Source organism: Macaca nemestrina, chromosome 7, assembly GCF_043159975.1.
Source record: "Macaca nemestrina isolate mMacNem1 chromosome 7, mMacNem.hap1, whole genome shotgun sequence".
Classification (NCBI taxonomy): Eukaryota; Metazoa; Chordata; class Mammalia; order Primates; family Cercopithecidae; genus Macaca; species Macaca nemestrina.
The window spans coordinates 46,929,357-46,952,798 of NC_092131.1; the positions used below are offsets into that span (position 1 = coordinate 46,929,357).

A 23,442-nucleotide genomic window follows, 5' to 3' on the forward strand; every position below is an offset into this window, starting at 1 on the left:
TATCACACTTGGAGCTTTTCTGCCATTGCCTATGTGGGGATCTGAAAGTGTTTCCTACTCAGACATTCATCTTAAAACCATCTTTCAGGAAAAAGAGAGAAAATTGAGAAAAATTATTTGCAAGCTAATTTTTCTGAATGATGCCCTCAAACTTTTTTTGACTGTGGCCCAACTCAGGCTTGGCAGAGGTCCCCACAGCCATCTCCCTCTGGCCACCCCCTCTTTCCAGAAGAAAAACAAAACTCAGTGATAATAAAGAATATTAGAGAAACAGACAAGAACCTCTTATTTACTTTATAAAAGTATTACAAACATTATATACACGACTTTATGCTATATATATAAAATATATTACTCGGGCCTGGTGGCTCAAGCCTGTAATCCCAGCACTTTGGGAGGCCGAGATGGGCAGATCACGAGGTCAGGAGATTGAGACCATCCTGGCTAGCATGGTGAAACCCTGTCTCTACTAAAAAATACAAAAAACTAGCCAGGCGAGGTGGCGGGCGCTTGTAGTCCCAGCTACTCGGGAGGCTGAGGCATGAGAATGGCATAAACCTGGGAGGCGGAACTTGCAGTGAGCTGAGATCCAGCCACGCACTCCAGCCTGGGTGACAGGGGGAGACTCCGTCTCAAAAAAAAATTTTTTTAAAAATAAATAATAAATAAAATAAAATAAAATAAAATATATTACTCATTTCACATAGTTTAATTATTATAATTATTTAACATAATATTTTTATATTGTATTCTATTTTATAATGTAAAACAATATTTTAAAAGAAGTTTCGTAATGCTTAATGTTTCTTGGTAGGATTCAAGTAAATAGCCTTTGGTAGCGCATAGTAATATTTACAGCATTGGGCATGGTTTGCACGTAAGATTTTGGCATTTGAGATTTTGTAATCCCCGCTCAGCCCTTCTAAGGAAGGAGACCACCTCTCATATTGTCTTTTGCCTAATTTCTGCCTCAAAGAAAAGAAAAAATAAGAGTTAAAGAAAAGGCAGAAGTGAAATTCAATAGTCAAACAGCCTGGCACCACACCCACCCCAGGCCTGGTAGTTAAAGATCAACCCCTGACCTAATCGCTTATGTTATCTACGGATTCCAGACATTGTATGAGGAAGCATTGTGTAACTCCCTGTTCAGTTCTGTTCTGTTCTGATCACTGGTGCATGCAGCCCCCATCCCATAGCCCCCGCTTGCACAATATATCATGACCCTTTCACGTGGACCCTTTAGAGTTGTAAGCCCTTAAAAGGGACAGGAATCTTGATTTCAGGGAGCTCTGATCTTTAGATGTGAGTCTACCAATGCTCCCAGCTGATTAAAGCCTCTTCCTTCCTAAAACTGGTGTCTGAGAGGTTTTGTCTGTGACTGGTCCTGTTACATATCTTGGTTCCCTGACCGGGAAGTGAGGTGATTAACAGACGGTCGAGGCAGCCCCTTAGGCGGCTTAGGCCTGCCCTGCAAAGCATCCCTGTGGGGGACTCTGGCCAGCTTAAGCAAAATGGATCCTGAGAGTACTCCTGGGTAGGCAACTGCCCAGGTGGAACGCCTCACCACAGGAGTGCACAGCAGACCCCTGTGAAGGATTAACGCAGTGACTGAACACTGGGAAGGAATTGGTGCTTGAAGTCCTGACATCTGGAAAACGGTTAAGACCAGTCTTGGAACTTGCCTACTCCATCTAAGTGGAAGTGTGGCCTGATCACCCACAGCTTGTCTGTATCAGCACTTTGGTTTTGGTTTTGATTTTGACTGGATTTGAACTGTTTTGGTTTTGATTTCAGTTCTGACCTTTGGATTTGAACTGTTTTGGCTTTGATTTCGGTTCTGACTCGGCTCAAATTGCTTGATGAATGAGTAACTCCTTATCCGTCCTTTGGTTTTAGCTTTAATTTTGATCTGGTGTGAATTGCTTGGTGAGTGAGTGACTTTTTTCCCCTTTTCCCTTCCCTCTTTGTGGTAAGAGTGTTTTGTCCCCTGAGAGAGGAAAATGGGTAAAACACAGAGTACGCATACCCCATTAGGAACTATGTTGAAGAATTTCAAGAAAGGATCCAATGAGGACTATGGAATTGCTATGACACCTGGATAGCTTGAGGCTTTGTGTGAGATAGACTGGCCAGCATTAGAGGTGGGATGGCCATCAGAAGGAAGTCTAGACAGGTCCCTAGTATCAAAAGTATGGCACAAAGTAACTGGTAAATCAGGACACCCAGATCAGTTTCCATACATAGATACTTGGTTGCAGCTAGTTTTAGACCCCCCCACAGTGGTTGAGAGGCCAGGCAGCAGCAGTTAGTGGCAAAGGGACAGATAGCCAGGGGGGATCTTGCTCCACCTGCTGAGAGAAGTCAGCTCCTAAGGTTCTGTCTGACCCAGCATCAGAGGACGCATGGCAGGAAGTGGCACCAGTGGTGCCCCCGCTTACCAAGAAGAGATACTCCCCACTCCTGAGCCCACAGCACCTGAGCCTCCACAGGACACACACCCCTAGACCACCCAGAGTAGATGAGAGAGAGAGGAAAAGAGGTGAAGAAAGAGAAGAAGAGAGAGAGAGGAAGAGACAGACGAAGAAGGAGTGAAAGAGTGAGAGAGAGAAACAGGCAGAGAGAAGAAGAGACAGAGACAAAAGGAAAGTCAAATAGAGAGAGACAGAAAGTCAAAGAGAGAAAGAGAGAGATATACAAGTAGTTAAGAAAAAAAACAGTGTACCCTACTCCTTTAAAAGCCAAGGTAAATTTAAACCTTTAATTGATAAAGGTCTTCTCCATGACCCTATAACACTCCAATACTACCTTGTTGTCAGTGTAAACAAGGGCATAGCCTGAAAGCACTGAAGCCACTGACAACCCGTAGCCTTTCCTATCAAAAATCCTTAACCCAGTACCCCGTGGATGGCCCAAATACATTCAATCTGTAGTGGCAACGGCTTTGCTAACAGAAAAAAGTAGAAAAATAACTTTTAGAGGAAACCTCATTGTGAGCACACCTCACCAGTTCTGAACTATCCTAAGTCCAAAAAAAAAAAAAAAAAAAAAAAAAGGCTTTTTGCTTCCCTGTGGGCTGCTCTTGCTCCTTCAAGTAATGAAAAGTTTTGTTACTACCTTAGTCCATCAAAATACTTCAGCACAAGTGTACTACATGCATTACTATTGATCTGTCTTACAAGAAAACCTAGATAGTGAGGATGAAGATGAGAACTCCCACTAATAAGTGAGATTCTCAAAGGGGGGAAATAAGGAAGGAGACCACCTCTCATATTGTCTTCTGCCTAATTTCTGCCTCAAAGCAAAGAAAAAAGTAGGAGTTAAAGAAAAGGCTGAAGTGAAATTCAATAGTCAAACAGCCCAGCACCACACCCCAGGCCTGGTAGTTAAAGATCGACCCCTGACCTAATCGCTTATGTTATCTATAGATTCCAGATATTGTATAAGGAAGCATTGTGTAACTCCCTGTTTGGTTCTGTTCTGTTCTGACAACCAGTGCATGCAGCCCCCATCACGTAGCCCCTGCTTGCACAATGTATCACGACCCTTTCATGTGGACCCCTTAGAGCTGTAAGCCCTTAAAAGGGACAGGAATCTTGACTTCGGGGAGCTCAGATCTTGAGACCCAAGTCTACCGATGCTCCCAGCTGATTAAAGCCTCTTCCTTCCTAAAACTGGTGTCTGAGATATTTTGTCTGTGACCAGTCCTGCTACACTTCCAGTGGCCTTGGACCATCACTCAACAGCTGTGTTTTCCTGGGAGACAACAACTTGGACATTTTGAACATGGATTCTTTTTGCTTGGAAATGATGCCTAAGCGTAATGGTGCTCACATTTGCAGAAAACAAACACCTATTCTAATCACACGTTTTCTCCTCAAGTCTTCTGAGGCAATGATCTTTTTCCAGACCCTCATTTGCTTTTTCCAATATAGTGAGTAAGAGGCAGTGGAGAGACCTGAGGAATGACGATAGAGAAGTTAGTTTACCAACTAAGATTCTTCCTCAAATGCCTAAGATCATCTCCCTAAGGTTTTACAGTTAGGATTTTGAGCATTGGGTCAGAAGAAAAGCATTGGCAAACAGAGGAGTGGAGTTTAGGGGAAGACCAAGCCATGTTCACAAAAAGCTCTGAGTAGAGGAAGAAAGCCAAGACACACGGAGGCAGCAGGTGCAGGCTCAGGAGGCAGCCTAACAGCAAGGAGACCTCATGCACGATGAAGAACACAGTCAGGGAAGGAGCAGCTGGCTTATTCACTGAGGGATTAAAACTGATCCCCATGGTCCAGGGACACAGAGAACTGCAGCAAATGAAACTGCTTGAGTGCTTCAGTCCCCAAGGGCCTTGCACTCTTCAGTTTCCTTACTTCTCTTTTTCTTCTAGAATCCAGTTTGGATGCAGGTTCCTCTTGGTTTCAGTGAAATCCTAGGCCTGTAAGAAAAAAGTTTCAGTGAGGGCTCCCTAAGGCTTGCTGACTGTAAAGTAAACAAAACCCAGTGGTGAGGGACTCCTTCTTCCACACTTCTCTAAAATTTCAAGGCTCTTTAAGAGCACTAGATGCTCTCATATACAACTTAAAACTTAGAGAAGCACTAACCATCTTCATTTTTTTTAAAGATGGAGTTTCACTCTTTTTGCCCAGGCTGGAGTACAATGGCATGATCTCAGCTAATTGAAACCTCCGTCTTCCAGGTTCAAGCAATTCTCCTGCCTCAGCCTCCCAAGTAACTGGGATTACAGGAACGTGCCACCATGCCTGGCTAATTTTTGTATTTTTAGTAGAGACAGGATTTCGCCATGTTAGCCAGGCTGGTCTCAAACTCCTGACCTCAGGTGATCTGCCTGCCTTGGCCTCCCAAAGTGCTGGGATTACAGGTATGAGCCACCTTGCCTGGCCTCCATCTTCAGTTTTACAGATGAGGACACTGAGGCACAGAGAGGTTAAGAAACATGTTTAGGGGTACAGAGGTGATAAATGGCAGAGGCAGGCCTGGAGTCCAGGTGACTCCAGAACCTGGGCTCATACCTCTGCAAGGGTGTATGCCCCGGGCTGGGGCATTGACCTCAGGTCTTGAATAGCCCCAGAGAGGTGAAAGAAAGGGCAACAGAGACAATTGCAGCAGGGCTGGAGGAATGGGAAGGGGAAGGCTGCCACAAAGGAGTGTGTTCAACCAGCCAGTGAATGACCAGCACCCTCTGAGACTCTGTCCCCATGCTGAGTACTGAGGAGGGCACAAAGGAACAGAAGTAAGTGGTCCTTCAGTTGTGTGAATGAGGCCGGATGAGGGCAAGGAAAGGGGCAGCCCAGGGGCTGCACTGGGGGCCCTGTTGTGTGGAGCAGGAGGACTCCCAAGGCCCCGGGGAGTGGGGACAGCCCCGTGGAGAACACACATCCTGGCTGAGGAGATGCTCCACGACAGGGCAACATGGGGCACAGCATGATCAGTACATGCCACAGGGAATATGCTGCTGTCCACTTTAACAACACTTTAGACACTGAGGTTAAAGTGACCTATGCACAAAAGCCAGGCACAGATCTCTTTCCTTGAGTAACACAATGGTGTGCAGAGTGACATCTGGGCTGGTTTTCGTTTCTTTTTTTTTTTTTTCCTTGAGACAGGGTCAAGTTCTGTCTCAAATAGTGAGGAGCGTAGTGCAGTGGAGTTCACTGGTGCAAACACAGCTCACTGCAGCCTCGACCTCCCGAGCTCAAGTGATCGTCCCACCTCAGCATCCAGAGTAGCTGGGACTACAGGTGTACACCACTATGCCTGGCTAATTTTTTGTATTTCTGTAGAGACGGGGTCTCACTGTGTTGTTCAGGCTGCTGGCAGGGGGGGAAGGGGGGTTTCATTTGTACTACAAAAGTAAATATTGAAAAATTTATGACATAGAAAATAGAAATAACCACCACGAGACTCTGGTGTAACTCACTGGACAATGACACAGAGCTTCTGATTGCAAAGTCTGCCGATTCTCTGTCTTAGGCACTCTGTCCCCAAAGCGGCTCAATGGGGCTGCACTGAGGCCCCTATCCCCACTGCACCACAACCTTGTCCCCTTGCAACTCTCTAGGCTTCTCTTTGCTGCATGCGAGACTACCTGTCAACCTGTTCCTCCTCATAGGGGCTTTTATACACCCACCGGAGTCCCGGCCTGGCCACTCAGGAAGTGCCCTGGCAGAGAAGATAGCACTTACCCAGTTGAGTATGGGTCTGGCTTTCATCCTCCATTGTAGCTGAGTATCTGTCTCTGAAATTAAAACAGTTTGGTGGATTCTCTCCCCAGGTTTGTGTTCTTCCAGGAGTGGGCACTGTCACTGCGCTCTGGAAACCTCTGTGAACCTGGTCTGGTCTTGTCTGCACACAAACAGAAATGGCTAGATGGAACCAAGGCCAACGGAAAGGGTTTGGCCAAGCCCCAAAGAAAATAAAACGATTCAACCCCAAGGAGGCAGACAGTCCTGATTCCGGGCACACGAAGTAAACGCCAAATGGAAATCCAACTGTTGCGGAGAGTGATTGCTCAGATGGGGCAAATGTGCTGTGAAATCAGCCCTTGGAAAATCATCTGGAGTTCATCTTAGTGAAATCCAAAAACAATAACTGCCTCCCCCAGCCTGCTCCAGAGGGAGCCTCAGGAGCTCCCCTTGTCAGAAGCCCGGAAAGCCGCGGCAGGAGCGAGGCCCCGGGTCTCCCGACTCTGCCCTTGTTTATTTACGAACCTGCCCTGAGTTTCTTTCCCACCTCAGTTCATCCCTCACCCCCACTTCCCGCACCGCCCCCCCCCCCCCCACCACGGGAGGTCCAGAGCATTCATCATGCCTCTTGCATGACAGGCAGCGGAGACACAAATAAAAACGGGACTGTTAACTCCGCGGCTACCAGGCACAGGGATGGGGGCCCAAGCTCACACATTTGGGGCCTTAGCAGATAAATCCTGATGTGTCCTCCAGAGAGTTCCTGCTTCACTGGGGGAAGGCTGGGCAACCTAAGATTTTACTCTGAGACAGGGCAACAAAAGTTGCAGTAGAGAGAATTAGAAGGGGCTGCTGACACTTCCTGGAAAAGAGAATGAGCCCGAGTTGGGCTTTTAATTTCACAGTAAACATTCGAAACCGCCAGGGAAGCAGCTCTGGTCCCTGGTCCGTGGGGCCTATTTTATTCTGGCAAAGTGGCCTGAGCTCATCTACATTCTTAGAGGTGCAGGAGTTCAGCCCAGGGAAAGACCACGTCCCCTCCAGCCAGGAGGCTTCTGAGTCTTTCCCGCGCCACACTTGCTGTAATTACTCCCACAGACAATGTTGGAGCTCTGAGTAATTGAGGAATTAGTTGTCACATGATGGGCTGGGTTTTGATATTGCTAAAGATCAAGGGACATGGGAGACTTTTTGGAGGACTGATGGTTTCTGTCCCCAGACCTCACATCTGCCCTTGACACTCTCCTAAAGTCTGAAGCCAACCCACTCTGGGTCTGTGATCTCACTTGGAAAATTCAGATGGTGGGGTTGAAGCGAAGTTGGAGGGAGTGGAGGGAAGGAGCGGGAGGATGTTTGTAAGCTGCTTAGCAGATCAAAGTGACAAAATGTCACATTTTCCAAGCTGGTTTCCAAAGCACTATGTTAATGGATCTTCCAGAAGTCCATCTCTTAACAACCCGAAAGAGGTTTGGTTCTCAGTGTTTTCTGCCACAACACACAAGATGATGATGGTCATAAGAGTGACACACTTCTGTGGACCAGCCCACACTTGTGCTCAATTCCCCACCTACGGCTGCCTCCTACTCCTTTCTTTCCCACCCAGGAAAGCCAATCGGAACAAAAATGAGTGTGAGGGGATTATGGGGTATCCTAGAATCCACTCTAGTTAAAAAAACTTAGTGTATGAATCATTCACAAACTTTCATACTTTGCCAGAAGGGGCATGACTGTTATCCATGGGACCGTGGTTTTACTGGGACAGCATTTCTCATGGCAGAGAAAGAGATCCACAGCTAGCATCGAGCTTCCTGAGAACTTGTGTTTGATCCCTGGTCAGCAGGGCTGGCTGTCCAGATTTCAGGGTCTGGCGTGTGGGTGTGGGAGGAGGGCACATCACCCTGAGGCTGGTGTCCCCACTAATTTATGTGAGCATTTCAGCTCTCTTCACCCCTGGTTGTTGTGGGCTAAGAAATCCCATGTCTGGCAGGGCTCAGAGTAACTCAGGTATAATTACACTGTCAAGGTGACCAGGCTCAGGATCACAGGGCCCAAAAGAAGGCACGAGACCCGAAAATGGAGCTGCACTCTCAGGTCGCACAGAAAGCAGATGCGGCAGAGGAGGGGCTGGCAGGAAGGGTCTTAGGACTTTGGGAGGAACAAGAGAGGAGAGCATGGGGAAATAATGTCTATGAGAAGAATTCCCAGAAAATGGGGTGGAAGGATTCTCTCAGCATCTAGAACCTGCTTTCTATGTCCTACAACTTGGGCCTCCAGAAAGCTGGTAACATCTTTCCTTTCCTTCCTGCCTCCAGCAGACAGTGCAGTTGAAAGCTCAAATTTCAGGGCTGCAAATTGAGCAAGGAGGGTAGTGACAGCAGTCCACCACACCACACACCAGCTGCCTTCTTCCCCCCAGGCCACCAAGCCCTGTTCCTCACACCATGGCCAGAGGGCCTTGGACCAACTATCACTTGGCAAGGCAGTTGCCCTCATCAACAGGCCCAGGGATCTTTTAAGTGAGTCAGGTCTTCAGACGTGATTGAAACCAAAATGGGCAAGGGGAGTCAAGGTTTTACTCTTCGTTTCCTTAGCATGCATTCCACAGGTGTTCCACTGTGGTGAGTGCAACAGACACAGCCCCCCTCACGAGCGGTTCTTCCTCTGGTGGAGGCAGACAGGAAACAAATACAGAATCATCAGAAGTCAGCTCCAAGATGGTAAGAGTTTTTGTCTGTTTTGTTTCCCCAGGACCTAGAATAGTGCTTGGCACATGATAGGTGCTCAGTAAACAAATATGTTAATAACCAAGGGAAAGTGTCGGAGTGCTAGGTGCTGTGGCCAGAATGAGAGTGTGCTGGGGCAGAGACAGGCCAGAGGTTTCACCCACAAGGTGCAGCTGGAGTGAGAACACGTCTGATGATGCACTGCTCAGCACAAGATGGTTCCATGATGAGTGCGTCAGTTTCCTCGGAATACCATAAGAAACCACAGACTTAAACAGCAGAAACTTACTGTCTCATGGTTCTGGAGGCTGGGAGTCCAAAATCAAGCTGCTGGGGGGTTGTTTCCTTCTGAGGGCTGTGAGGGCAGGATCTGTTCCAGGCCTCTCTCCTTGGCTTGTGGATGTGGCCGTCTTTCTCTCCCTTTGCATCATCTTCCCTCTATGTGTGTCTCCATGTCCAAATTTCCCCTTCTTGTAAGGACACCAGTCATAGTGGATTAGGGCCCATCCTCATTTTAACTCTTTAACGACCCTGTCTCCAGTTAAGGTCACACTCGTGAGGGACTGGGGGTTAGGACTTCAACATACTAATGAAAGGGGGCCCAATCAAGCCCTAACAGTAAGGATTAAATACATAGTAGTTGTTATTAATGATGATAATAAAATCAATAACAAGGAAAAGGTAGAAATAAAAACCAAAACAAAGCCATTAATAACAAAGTCAAAACTTTTGCTTCCAGCAGCTCCATGTAGCCTATGGGACAAAGGCCAAGTTCCCTGGCCTGGCAGTCAAGGGCTTCCACGGGGAGCCTTCGCTTGTTTTCCACCTTCCCTCCCTGCCTAGGCAGTGTCTTCGAGCGCTCACTTCATCTCTTCGTGAACATTGATGGGGCTGTGCTGCCCCTAGAAAGCCCATTTTCCTCTTCTCTGCTTATCCAGCTTCAGCTCATCTCAGGAGCCCAGATGCAGGTGCTGCTCCTGCAGGAAGCACTTCCTAAACATGGTCTGCCAGTCAGCATCCAAACAGCCTCGAGAACTCTGAAGAAAAAAGGGGCTGCTTCCAGAGTGGGGAGGCTCAGGGAACCCAATAGGGAAACAGGGACCAGCAATAGCAGGAAGCCATCAGCTCCCCTTGTCCTGTCAGAGCTGTAGCTCTGGAGGAACCTGCCAATGCCAGAATCACAGCAAAACAGGGAGGAAGCAGGGAAAATAAATCCCGGCCTCACTTTTCCTCTGCTCTGAGCCTTCCTGCCTGCCGCTCCACCAGCAAGTCCACTGGAAGCTGGGGCAAAGGGCCTGTTGCTGCAGCCTGCAGCCATTGCATCCAGGGCACATGGCAGGGAAGAGTAGACACAGGGGTGAGTAGGAGGCAGACAGAATAATCAGCACATGTACTGCCTGTGTCAACCTTGCCCTTCTCTGAACCCACACGGTATTGTTTTTTAATCTGGACCACTTGTGTGCCCTGTAGTCCGCCAGGGCCACCTTGGCTAGGAAGCTCACTTCCAAGTGTGTGGCCGTCAACTATGACTGGAGTATGAGGCTGAAAGCGGAGAACACATCAGATGCCTCCTCTGTGCCCTGACTGCTCCCCACACCTGCAGTGCTGAGTACAGAGCCAGGCCTGTAGTACGTGCTTAGTAAATCAGAGCTGAACACAAGCAGGGGTTTTGGAGATGAAGCATGGGTGGGATCCATGCAACTACATATTGAAAAATCACTGGCTCTGGAAGAGCAATTGTCAGGCCCATTTCCTGCTGCAGACGGAGCCAGGAGACACTCAGGGCTTGGCAACCTGACAGCGGAGGAGCAGCCAGGGAATTTAGCAGGAGACAGAGAAAATGAGCCCTGCGGGGCTGGCAAAGCCCCATCAAAAGCAGACTCAGGCAGAGTCTCCCTTCCCTGATTCAGGGGCCAACGCCGGGGTGGGGTGCTGGCTCCTCTGTGAGCCAGAGCGTGTGGGAGTCAGGGAGAACAATGCATCATTTTGGAAGCTGATGCTTCAGTCTGAGGCCAGGCATAGCTTGAGGGCCACAGAAATTGTCGCCTGAGGAGAGCACAGATGTGTCAGTCCTGGCGCCTGCCATGCCAGGTCAAAGCTCTCTGCCTTTGGCCTCAGTGGGTTTGGGGCTGGGGATAATCCCTGTATGCACCAGCAGAGGGCACCTGTCTTAATCGCAACCTACCCATAGGCTGGCCACTGATGCGTGTGGTGGGCATTGCAGCCTCCACTCTAGCATGGTTTTCACCCCAGAGGACCTGCATAGTCACTTCATTTCCCTTTCCAGTTCAGGAGTGAGTGTGTGACCCAATTCTGGCCAAAGAAATTTATAGGGAGTCCAGATGCAGTGACTCATGCCTGTATTCCCAACATTTTGGGAGGCCAAGTAGGAGGATTGCTTGAGGCCAGGAGTTCAAGACCAGTCTGGACAACAGAGCAAGATCCCATCTCTATAAAAAATTAAAAAATAAGCCAGGTGTGGTGGTGCATACCTATAGGACTATCTACTGAGGAGACTGAGGCGGGAGGATTTTTTGTGTCCCAGAGTTCGAGGCTGCAGTGTGCTATGATCGCACTACTGCACTCTGGCCTGGGTGATGGAGCAAGACCTTGTCTCTATAAATAAAAAAATACTTAAAAAATGTGTAGGGAAGTCTGCTATGTGCTTTTGAAAAAGCAGAATGACAATTCGTCTTCTTCCTCTGAACAATGTGTCTCAACGTAATGCCCATGACTGCTGCTACTGCCATCTTGCTACTACCCAGAAGATGAAGCCAATCCTGATGCTCCTAGGACTGAGAGGGAGAAAGAATATTAGTCTTTGATGAGATAATTTAGCCTCTAAAACAACCAGCCCTCAAACCACACTATTTCAATATTTCAGTTCTGTGAGACAATCAATGTTCTAATTATATATATGATAGGCTAAATATCAAATTATAATTAATTACATTATTTATATTCATGTAATTAGATATTACATATAATTAGATATAATACACTAAGTATAAAATATATATTTTTTTGGTAGAGATGGGGTTTCACCATGTTGCCCAGGCTGATCTTGAACTCCTGGGCTCAACTGATCCACCTACCTCAGCCTCCCAAAGTTCTAATTCTTTAAATCAGCATCAGTGGCTTGAAGCCAAGAGCACTCTATTCAATGCCACCTGAGAGATCATTAGCTAAGCCAGGTAGACCAACTCCTTCCAGGACCTGTTGAGGACAGGCAGCCCACAAGCAGCTCAGGAGATAACTTCAACAGTTACACAAGCATGTATTTTAATAGTTACATGATTCTTTTAACGTTTAATTTTTAAATATAAGCAGGATGTCAAACCCATGATACAATGTTTCTTTCTGAAATCTGTTATTTAAGTAAAAGCATGAATTATTTGTAAAGGAGAATATTAAGTAAACTACAGTACTGATGGGGGTCAGGACACACTACCTGAAAGTATGGCACCTTGGCATTTGAGGAAACAGCAGAAGCAGGAAAATCACTGTTGGACTTTCTCCCATCTTTCTCCCTTGAAGAAGGTCATAAGACCACCATTTGAAAGATGCCCTCCCTATATCCAGAGGAAATGAATGTCCTTATCTGTGAAGACACTGGGACACACAGCATATGAACAAATGGGCCTTGCCAAGTCCCCCTTCCCTGTTGATTCCCATTAGATCAAACCCTTTTGTCCTCCAGTCATACTTCTTCATGACCATCCACACTTCAACAAACCTAAGCATAAAAATACACAGGTTTCCCTGTTTCTTTGGCTCTTTATTTCTGAAAGCTCCTGTTGTCACATAAAACTTACATTGAATACATTTGTATGCTTTTCTCTTGTTAATCTGTCTTTTGTTATAGGGGCTTTGGCCATGAAACTAGTGATGGGTGAAAAAAGAAATATCATCTCCCCTGTAGTATAAATTATATGAAGTGAAATAATGGAATGTGACTGTCTGAAATGCTAGCCAAGTGGATTGAGGCTACTGTGGGGTTGACTGGCCAGTAAGGAGGCAGAGGAGCAGAAGCACCAAGAGCGAGGGACTTTCAATTCAGCAACTACGAATTGAGCACCTTTTATGTGCCCAGCCTGGGCCAAGTGCTCGGGTTACTGCAAAGAAGACGGTGACTTGTTCAGCTGTCCTGGTGCTTCCATCTAACCAGGAAGATGGACATTAACTAAATAACTTCACAACACGTTATTTAAATATAGAGGTGGTAAATCCATATGGGAGACAGAGGGGTGTTAGGAGTGCATATAACAGAAACACCTGGCTTCATCCAGAGGGATTGGGAAGGCTGTGGAGACAGAGAGAAGTGGAAAAGCTGTCTGGGGCTGCCCCACATCGGCCTCGCTCAGCTCCAGGCCATCAATATCCTTAAACAGGCTTTTGCTCTAGGAAGCCAAGTAACTGTGTCCTCCCACCAGAAAACTGGCATGTTGAAGTCCTAACCCCTAGTCCCTCAGAATGTGACCTTATGTGGAGATAGGATCTTTAAAGAGGTAATTATGGTTAAATGAGGTCATGAGGGTGGAGCCTAATCCAACAGGAGTAGTGTCCTTTTAAAAGAGGAAGACATAGACATATGCAGATGGAGGACCACATGTAGATGCAGAGAAAACGGCCTTCTGCAAGACGAGGAGAGAGGCCTCAGAAGGAATCAACCCTGCGGACAACTTGATCTTGGCCTTCCAGCCTCCAGAACTGTGAGACAATCCATATTTGAGCCATCCAGTCTGTGGGACTTTGTTAAGGTAGCCCTAGCAAACGAATATAGTGGCCTTAGTGAGGAGTTTTTGTCCTCTGCAATCAAAAGAGCCTTACTAATACTGGGAGCAAATAGGCTCCAGTTTGGGAAGGGAGGATCCTGGCTGGGCCTGAAGATATCACTGGGGCTGTCTGGGCACAGGATAGCTTCCTTTGTGTCTGTTCAGCCTCATTGTTCTTCCCATCGCCCCCGTACGGGGAGCTTTGCAGCAGACACCCGCTTCCCTGCTGCATGGGGAGCAAGCTGGTAAGGAGAAACCCTCGCCCTGCCTGGTTATGGGCTCCCTGATGTTCTAACTGTGGATCAGTTGTAACAGTCCTGCAGGGAGGAGGGGGTTTACTGCCAGGAAGAGAAACCCCAGGAACCAGCCTTTCTGCTTCTTGGGACAGCGGGGGCCATGGGGTGGAGTGAGATTCTCCAGCCATGACTCATGCTAGGTTTCATGAGTAAGGGAAGTTAAGAGAGTCATAATGGCCGTACTGAAAAGCAGTTAAGTCCATTTTCACAGCAGCATTACACAGAATTAAAAACTGCACAATTTGATCCTATTTGCAACTACAGCTGCCATGAACTAACATATAAGCAAACTGAGCAGAGTGAACTCAGTGCCCTGATTCAGGCTCCGCACATGGGCCTGTATCCACAGTGCTTTGAGCTTCAGCAGAAAGGACCTCACCCTTCCATTCCATTCCTATTCCTCCGAACCACTGAAATCACATGGGTGTCTGCCCCTTGGGTGGGGACACCATCAGAGCTGGCCTCTGCCAGGGGAAGAAGAATAGGGGCCTCATTGGCCAGGCCTCAGAGATTCTGAGAATGAGACTCACTGTTGTACTGGTAAGAAGAAAACCCGCAGGCTGCTGGAAAGGTGAATTATTTGTAGCCATGGCTAGAGCTGACTTCCCATTCCCACACTTCCAGCAGCCGAAAGACTTGGACACAGAGCACTGAAAAAATCCTGGAGAAGTGGCGGGCCCAGCAGGGAGAAATGCAGGCTCTTTCACAGAGGACAGGAGATTGACAGGTGCTAAGTAGGGGGTGTGAGGCCTGCCAGGAGCTTGTGCTGCACACCCAGTCAGAAGCGGAGGCAACCTTTTCCTGTCCATCAGCCAGTGCTCTGGACGCTGGGTATTTAGTACTTTCAATCCAGCTAGTTGGCACCATTGCTTCCATATGTGTGCTGGAATTTATTGAGTACCAAGTGTTTACAAAGTGCAATGCTAGCCACAGAAGAAAGCTTCAAAAATAGGAGCAGACTACTTTCGGTGACTCTGCCTTTGACCTTCGTGCAGATGAGCAGCGGCAACTGACCTCCCTATGCCCTTTTCCAATGGAGTAAACAAGAGGCAGGGATGGTCACAGGAAAGGGAATTAGTCATCCAACCCCTTTAGCTGTCCCTGAGCACACCCAAGTTATTTGCTTTGTGCTAACCTGGCCTCCAAAGGCGACAACCAACATTTGCTGTGTGCCAGCAGCCCATGGTGCAGTGCATGCCTGCAGGATTTTTTCAACCTAACTGAAGGGAGACATGTGCACGTGAACTATTACCAACAGCACAGGCACTGTGGATAAGAGCCAGGTGAGGGCCCTAGACTTCTGAGAGCCAGGGAGAACCCATTTCTCAAGCCACCCTCTGGTGACACCTGTCCCTGCCCTTCCATGAGGCCAAAAGGAGAAAACAGAGCACAATGAAACAGACTATATTCTCTCAGCAGCCTCTACTCTCGTACCTCTACCACCCTGTCCCAGAGGAGGAGGGAAACCCTAAACTGCTAAAGGAGCTCGCTTCCCTTCCCTAAACAAGTCTTAACAATGAAAACCAAAACTATTTATTGAGGGCCTACTCTGTGTCCTGCACTGTTTGGTTATTCTTTCCAATCTTCATAATAATTCTGCAATAGAAGTGGTATTTCTCCATTTCACAAGTGTGAAAATACAGACAATGAAATTGTTAAGTCACTGCCAGGCAGGATGTAATGCAGGAGAGTCTGATGACAAAATTTCAACCTGCCTTGAAATTGCTCAATGTTTCCATAATCAGTGATTACAACTCATTCGATTTCAGGAATAATAAATTTAGATTGTGTCTGAAAGGGAGTTGAGCAGCTATAAATAAATACTTGTGTATATTCTCTTGAGCAAGATCCAGGAAATGGTCAGGAACCACAGTTCTTCTACCTGGAATCCATTTTTCATTCAGGACACAAGTTGGCAGCCTGCTGATCTCTGTGCATCACAATGCAAGGAGAGTGAGGCTGTCAGCACTGTTTCCTTGAATCCTGCTGTGCAGTGGCAGTTTATTCTAGGAAGCATGCTGCAGAGCATGACCAAAAATAGAAACGCAGGTTTTGCATATTTCATTTCCTAATGCTAGTAGCACTTTGACCCTTTTGATAGAAGGCTGGGATGGTTGCTACGATTTATCAAACTTTATTGACACTTGAGGTGTCCCAAGTTGGCTTGAAATGCCAGGTACCTCAAAGGTGACAGTCTCCTTGAGAAAAGCACTTGCTTGAGAGTCTCATATTTGAAGCACATTAGCCTCACCTGATGCATTCAAGTTTCTAAACCTAAATAGGCAATGTGCTCTTTAAGGCTTGGGCTGTGGTCCAGCATGGGTTTTGACTTCACGCTTTGAAACAACGAGGATGGCAAATTAAGGAGACAACAGATTCATACAGGTCAATTCCTGACTTGGATGCTTTGGGCTGTCCATCCTGGAGACCAAGGCCCAGTTCTGACAACAGTTACATGCTGAAGGCTGAGAAAGCCGAGCTACAGAGCACACAGAGATCCTGGAGGCGGCACCTCGTCCATGTCAAGGACACACAGGAAACCAAGACTATTTGTTTCTTCTTCCTCAATTTGTTCCCACTCCGTCCCTGCTGGTGTCTGACTTTGACCATTAGGTATGCATCCCTTTGAGTTAATGCAGCCCATCACAGGTCGGCAGCCGAATAAAGGTAGTAGATTTTTCATAAACCAATTATATTCCATATTTAAAACTGTATTCTGAAATCCTTTTCCACTATCTTATTATTGTTAAAATATGCTTTCTTTTAGAAAGCACGGGTAATATCAGGTGTGAATGTATTTTCTTTTTAATGTTATCACTTAGCAAAATAAAAAGCTAGCACTTTGTCAGAGGTTACCAAAATTGGGGGGAATTGTGCTGCTCTAGAAACCACTGAATTAAGACATTCCCAGAAAGCTTGCATTTTAGGATGCAGACCCTGCATGGTAAGCCTGGGACAGCCCAGTGAGAATGAGCTCACAGGTTCCTTTTTCACTGAAAAGTGGGAGCCCAGGTTCAGTGAGCACAGGGAGAACCCACCCACTGAAACCCCCCGAAGGTGGGAGTGGGGGCAAGGGGCATTGGGAAAAGACACACTGTGATTATTTTGATCATTTTGCTAAGGCTCCTCCTGTCTTCCTCTTCCCCAAACAAAGGAAGGAAAAAAAAAAAACATGAAAATACATTCCCCAAGGAAAGAGAAAGGGAACTGGACAGGTTATGGTTTGAAAGTTTTATTATGGGTGATTTACCATCCTTCAAAAAAGATGGGTTATTATCAGGGCATCTCTTATCAGGGTTTTCTATCTCTCCAAAATCCTGAACAAGAGGAAATTGCCTCAAAATGAAGCAAGAATGGGTGGTCTAGATGGTGTTTGCTGTTCCCCTACCTTCTCCATCTTTCAAGGCACAAATTAATCTTCATTCTGACACCGTTCCCAGCTCCCACAGGCAGGCCCAGTGGTTCCTTCCTTGGTGCACCCACAGTAGTTTATCCATACCTCTAGTGTTGTGTTTCTCATTAGGTATTTCTAAATACTCCATTTTCTTCTGATTACAAAACACAAAAGTTAAAAAGCAGACCCTTTGAAATAACAATAACACTATGTGCCTGGCCCTCTTCTAAGCAGATCACAATTATTATCCTGTTAATTCTCTCCATAACCCAGTGTCTCAGCAATCCAAGTGTCTCCCTAAATTTATAGCTGGAATGAGGTCCCACTCATCTTTCTACCTCTGATGCCTGACACAGTGTTGGCCTCAGTTGATACCTAATATAATAATCTTGAGTTTACAAGAAAGGCAACAGTTTGATTTGGATATTTCAGGTGTTGCCAAATTTAGGAAAATGGGTCTGTTCAGGTGACATTTGGGAGAGTTCTCTAGCTTAAAGAGCTAGTATTGTGGGCACCTTGTATTAGTCCATTTTCACACTGCTATAAAGAAATACCCAAGACTGGGAAATTTACAAAGAAAAGAGGTTTAATTGACTCACAATTCTGCATGGCTTTGGGAGGCCTCAGGAAACTTACAATCATGGCAGAAGGGAAAGCAGGCACATCTTACATGGCAGCAGGTGAGAGAGACAGAAAGAGACAGAGAGAGAGAGGAACTGTCAAATACTTATAAACCATCAGATCTCATGAGAACTCACTCACTATCATAAGAACAGCATGGTGGAACCACCCCCATGATCCGATCACCTCCCACCAGATCCCTCCCTTGATACATGGGGATTACAATTCAAGATGATATTTGGGTGGGGACAAAGAACCATGCCATATCACACCTGTAATTTACTTGTACACTTCTCATCTTATTGGGTGTTTGTATACATGTGTGTGTCAATACACTCATAATTTACCAATTTATTAATCATTGACCAGCTGCTATGAGTAATTCTGAAAGTGGGTGGGTGTGTACAAAATTAGTTATATGTGTGTGTGTGTATCCCAAAAGGTTTGGCAAATTAGTAATTTATGTCTCTGCCGACATTTCTATTCTGAAACTAAAATATTTACTTAAACTTAACTAACTTTTGGCTTTCCTAGCAGCTTTTAGCACAACAAACTGGTGTTTGATGAAGTAGGAAAAATAATAAAACATGTTGTTATTCAACTGCTTTTTAAAAAACACATCTTTGCTGGGAAGGCAAATTGGAGCTGGAGGATGTCCAGAGAAATGCAACATATGGTCAAGAAAATGGAACGGCTTCTTTACAGGCAGAAAAAGGTTTTTGTTTTGTTTTTTTTCCTGGAAAGATAAAAAAAGTTAAAGGGAAAAAAAAAGCTATAAACCTATTAAATTGTGAAAGACACGAAAAAGATAAGCATAGAGAGTTGGTTTCAAATTCCAAAATAATGAAACTACTTGTCCTTTCTACCTTGCATATCAGGTAAATTTAGATAAGTAAAATGAAATATTACTTTTTACATATTGGGTAGGAGGTTAAAAAGAAGCACTACTCCATACACAGTGATACCTGGGAGTTGATGATTGGTTTAGGAATGGGTGGATGAGGGAATCATAAGAAATTATAAGAGAAAAATAGGATGTTGGGGGAGCGTGATAGTTTCCTAAACTGATGATGCTGACATTGTGGCAGATAACTATGCCTCTACCAATCACGCCTGAAACAAAAGACTATGTTGAATGAACTATGAGTCAATAGATAAATATTTGTTTAAACTTACATTTCTATATTGCCTATTGTGTCTGTGTAGTTTGATTTTCATTAGTATGATGAACTTGATTTTCATTAGTATGTATACATTATTTCCCTCTGACCAGTTTCATAGCGTCACTATTTTATAAAAACAATTGGCTTCCAATAAATGGTCTTATTTTGGCCAGCCATGGTAGCTCATGCCTGTAATCCCAGCACTTTGGGAGGCCAAGGTGGGAGGATCACCTGAGGTCAGGAGTTCAAGACCAGCCTGGCCAACATGGTGAAACCCCCATCTCTACTAAAAGTACAAAAATTGGCCAGGAAAGGTGACAGGCGCCTGTAGTCCCAGATACCTGAGAGGTGGAGGCAGGAGAATTGCTTGAACCCAGGAGACAGAGGCTGCAGGGAACTGAGATTGCTCCACTGCACTCTAGCCTGGGTGACAGAGTGAGACTCTGTCTCAAAAAAAAAAAAAAAAAAGGTGGGGGGGGGGTTCCAACATGGCCGAATAGGAACAGCTCCAGTCTACAGCTCCCAACGTGAGCAATGCAGAAGATGGGTGATTTCTGCATTTCTAACTGTGGTACCAGGTTCATCTCACTGGGGCTTGTCAGACAGTGGGTGCAGCTCACAGAGTGTGAGCCAAAGCAGGGCAGGGCATCACCTCACCCAGGAAGTGCAAGAGGTCTGGGAATTCCCTTTCCTGGCCAAGGGAAACCATGACAGACAGTACCTGGAAATTCGGGACACTCCCACCCTAATACTGCGCTTTTCCAACGGCCTTAGCAAATGGCACACCAGGAGATTATATCTCATGCCTGGCTCAGAGGGTCCCATGCCCACGTAGCCTCGCTCACTGCTAGCACAGCAGTCTGAGATCCAACTGCAAGGTGGCAGCGAGGCTGGGGGAGGGGCGTTCGCCTTTGCTGAGGCTTTAGTAGGTAAACAAATCAGCCAGGAAGCTCAAACTGGGTGGAGCCCACTGCAGCTCAAGGGGGCCAGTCTGCCTCTGTAGACTCCACCTCTGGGGGCAGGGCAGAGCTGAACAAAAGGCAGCAGAAACTTTTGCAGACTTAAACATCCCTGTCTGACAGCTTTGAAGAGAGTAGTGCTTCTCCCAGCATGGAGTTTAAGATCTGAGAATGGACAGACTGCCACCACAAGTGGGTCTCTGACCCCTGAGTAGCCTAACTGGGAGGCACCTCCCACTAGGGGCCAACTGACACCTCATATGGCTGGGTGCCCCTCTGAGACGAAGCTTCCAGAGGAAGGATCAGGGAGCAACATTTGCCATTCTGCAATTTTTGCTGTTCTGCATCCTCCGCTGGTGATACCCAGGCAAAAAGGGTCTGGAGTGGATCTCCAGAAAACTCCAACAGACCTGCAGCTGAGGGTCCTGACTGTTAGAAGGAAAACTAACAGAGAGGACAACCACACCAAAACCCCATGTGTACATCACCATCATCAAAGACCAAAGGTAGATAAAACCACAAAGATAGGGAGAAACCAGAGCAGAAAAGCTGAAAATTCTAAAATCAGAGTGCCTCTTCTCCTCCAAAGGAACGCAGCTCCTTGCCAGCAACAGAACAAAGCTGGATGGAGAATGACTTTGACAAGTTGAGGAAGAAGGCTTCAGATGATCGGTAATAACAAACTTCTCCAAGCTAAAGGAGGATGTTCAAACCCACCTCAAAGAAGCTAAAAACCTTGAAAAAAGATTGGATGAATGGCTAACTAGAATAAACTGCGTAGGAAGACCTTAAATGACCTGATGGCGCTGAAAACCATGGCACGAGAACTATGTGATGCATGCACAAGCTTCAGTACTCAATTCGATCAAGTGGAAGAAAGGGTATCAGTGATTGATGATCAAATGAATGAAATGAAGAGAGAAGAGAAGTTTAGAGAAAAAAGAGTAAAAAGAAATGAGCGAAGTCTCCAAGAAATATGGGACTATGTGAAAAGACCAAATCTATGTCTGATTGGTGTACTTGAAAGTGACGGGGAGAATGGAACCCAGATGGAAAACACTCTTCAGGATATTATCCAGGAGAACTTCCCCAACCTAGCAAGGCAGGCCAACATTCAAATTCAGGAAATACAGAGAACGCCACAAAGATACTCCTTGAGAAGAGCACCTCCAAGATACATAATTGTCAGATTCACCAAAGTTGAAATGAAGGAAAAAATGTTAAGCAGCCAGAGAGAAAGGTTGGGTTACTCACAAAGGGAAGCCCATCAGACTAACAGTGGATCTCTCAGCAGAAACTCTACAAGCCAGAAGACAATGGGGGCCAATATTCAACATTCTTAAAGAAAAGAATTTTCAACCCAGAATTTCAAAACTAAGCTTCATAAGTGAAAGACAAATAAAATCCTTTACAGACAAGCAAATGCTGAGAGATTTTGTCACCACCAGGCCTACCCTACAAGAGCTCCTGAAGGAAGCACTAAACATGGAAAGGAATAACTGGTACCAGTCACTGCAAAAATATGCCAAATTCTAAAGACCATCGATGCTAGGAAGAAACTGCATCAACTAACAAGCAAAATAACCAGCTAACATCATAATGACAGAATCAAATTCACACATAACAATATTAACCTTAAATGTAAATGGGCTAAATGCTCCAATTAAAAGACACAGACTGGCAAATTGGATAAAGAGTCAAGACCCATCAGTGTGCTGTATTCAGGAGACCCATCTTGTGTGCAGAGACACACATAGGCTCAAAATAAAGGGATGGAGGAAGATCTACCAAGCAAATGGAAAACAAAAAAAAGCAGGGTTTGCAATCCTAGTCTCTGATAAAACAGACTTTAAACCAACAAAGATCAGAAAAGACAAAAAAGGCCATTACATAATGGTAAAGGGATCAATTCAACAAGAAGAGCTAACTATCCTAAATATATATGCACCCAATACAGGAGCACCCAGATTCATAAAGCAAGTCCTTAGACACCTACAAAGAGATTTCACAGACTAATTCTACCAGAAGTACAAGGAGGAGCTGGTACCATTCCTTCTGAAACTATTCCAATCAATAGGAAAAGAGGGAATCCTCCCTAACTCATTTTATGAGGACGACATCATCCTGATACCAAAGCCTGGCAGAGACACAACAGAAAAAGAGAATTTTAGACTAATATCACTGATGAACATTGATGCAAAAATCCTCAATAAATTACTGGCAAACCAAATCCAGCAGCACATCAAAAAGCTTATCCACCATGATCAAGTGGGCTTCATCTCTGCGATGCAAGGCTGGTTCAACATATGCAAATCAATAAACGTAATCCAGCATATAAACAGAACCAAAGACAAAAACCACATCATTATCTCAATAGATGCAGAAAAGGCCTTTGACAAAATTCAACACCCCTTCATGCTAAAAACTCTCAATAAATTAGGTATTGATGGGACATCTCTCAAAATAATAAGAGCTATTTATGACAAACCCATAGCCAATATCATACTGAATGGGCAAAAACTGGAAGCATTCCCTTTGAAAACTGGCACAAGACAGGGATGCCCTCTCTCACCACTCCTATTCAATATAGTATTGGAAGTTCTGGTCAGGGCAATCAGGCAGGAGAAAGAAAGAAAGGGTATTCAATTAGGAAAAGAAGAAGTTAAATTGTCCCTGTTTGTAGATGACATGATTGTGTATTTAGAAAACCCCATCATCTCAGCCCAAAATTTCCTTAAGCTGATAAGCAACTTCAGCAAAGTCTTAGGATACAAAATCAATGTGCAAAAATCACAAGCATTCTTATACACCAATAACAGACAAACAGAGAGCCAAATCATGGAGTGAACTCCCATTCACAGTTGCTTCAAAGAGAATAAAATACCTAGGGGATCCAACTTACAAGGGTTGTGAAGGACCTCTTCAAGGACAACTACAAACCACTGCTCAACAAAATAAAAGAGGACACAAACAAATGGAAGAACATTCCATGCTCATGGATAGGAAGAATCAATATCGTGAAAATGGCCATACTGCCCAAGGTAATTTATAGATTCAATGGCATCCCCATTAAGCTACCAATGACTTTCTTCGCAGAATTGAAAAAAACTATTTTAAAGTTCATATGGAACCAAAAAAGAGCCTGCATTGCCAAGACAATCCTAAGCCAAAAGAACAAAGCTGGAGGCATCATGCTACCTGATTTCAAACTATACTACAAGGCTACAGTAACCAAAACAGCATGGTACTGGTACCAAAACAGAGATACAGACCAAAGGTAACAGAACAGAGCCCTCAGAAATAATACCACACAT

The 23,442-nt window shown here is 45.5% G+C and overlaps 1 long non-coding RNA gene across 2 annotated transcripts; it reads right to left on the bottom strand.

Annotated features, from left to right (window-relative positions):
• Positions 1 to 696: 696 nt before the first annotated feature.
• On the bottom strand, positions 697 to 19,609 carry LOC105473663 (uncharacterized). 2 transcript variants are annotated; one of them, XR_011625823.1, is made up of 5 exons: positions 17,985 to 19,609; positions 12,016 to 12,532; positions 9,210 to 11,715; positions 6,198 to 6,357; positions 697 to 4,429 (listed from the first exon to the last, which is right to left on the bottom strand). It is a non-coding gene; the product is annotated as an uncharacterized lncRNA (long non-coding RNA). The 2 variants fall into 2 exon arrangements; XR_982378.2 differs by lacking the exon at positions 17,985 to 19,609 and having other exon boundaries at positions 703 to 4,429; positions 12,016 to 15,688.
• Positions 19,610 to 23,442: the final 3,833 nt, after the last annotated feature.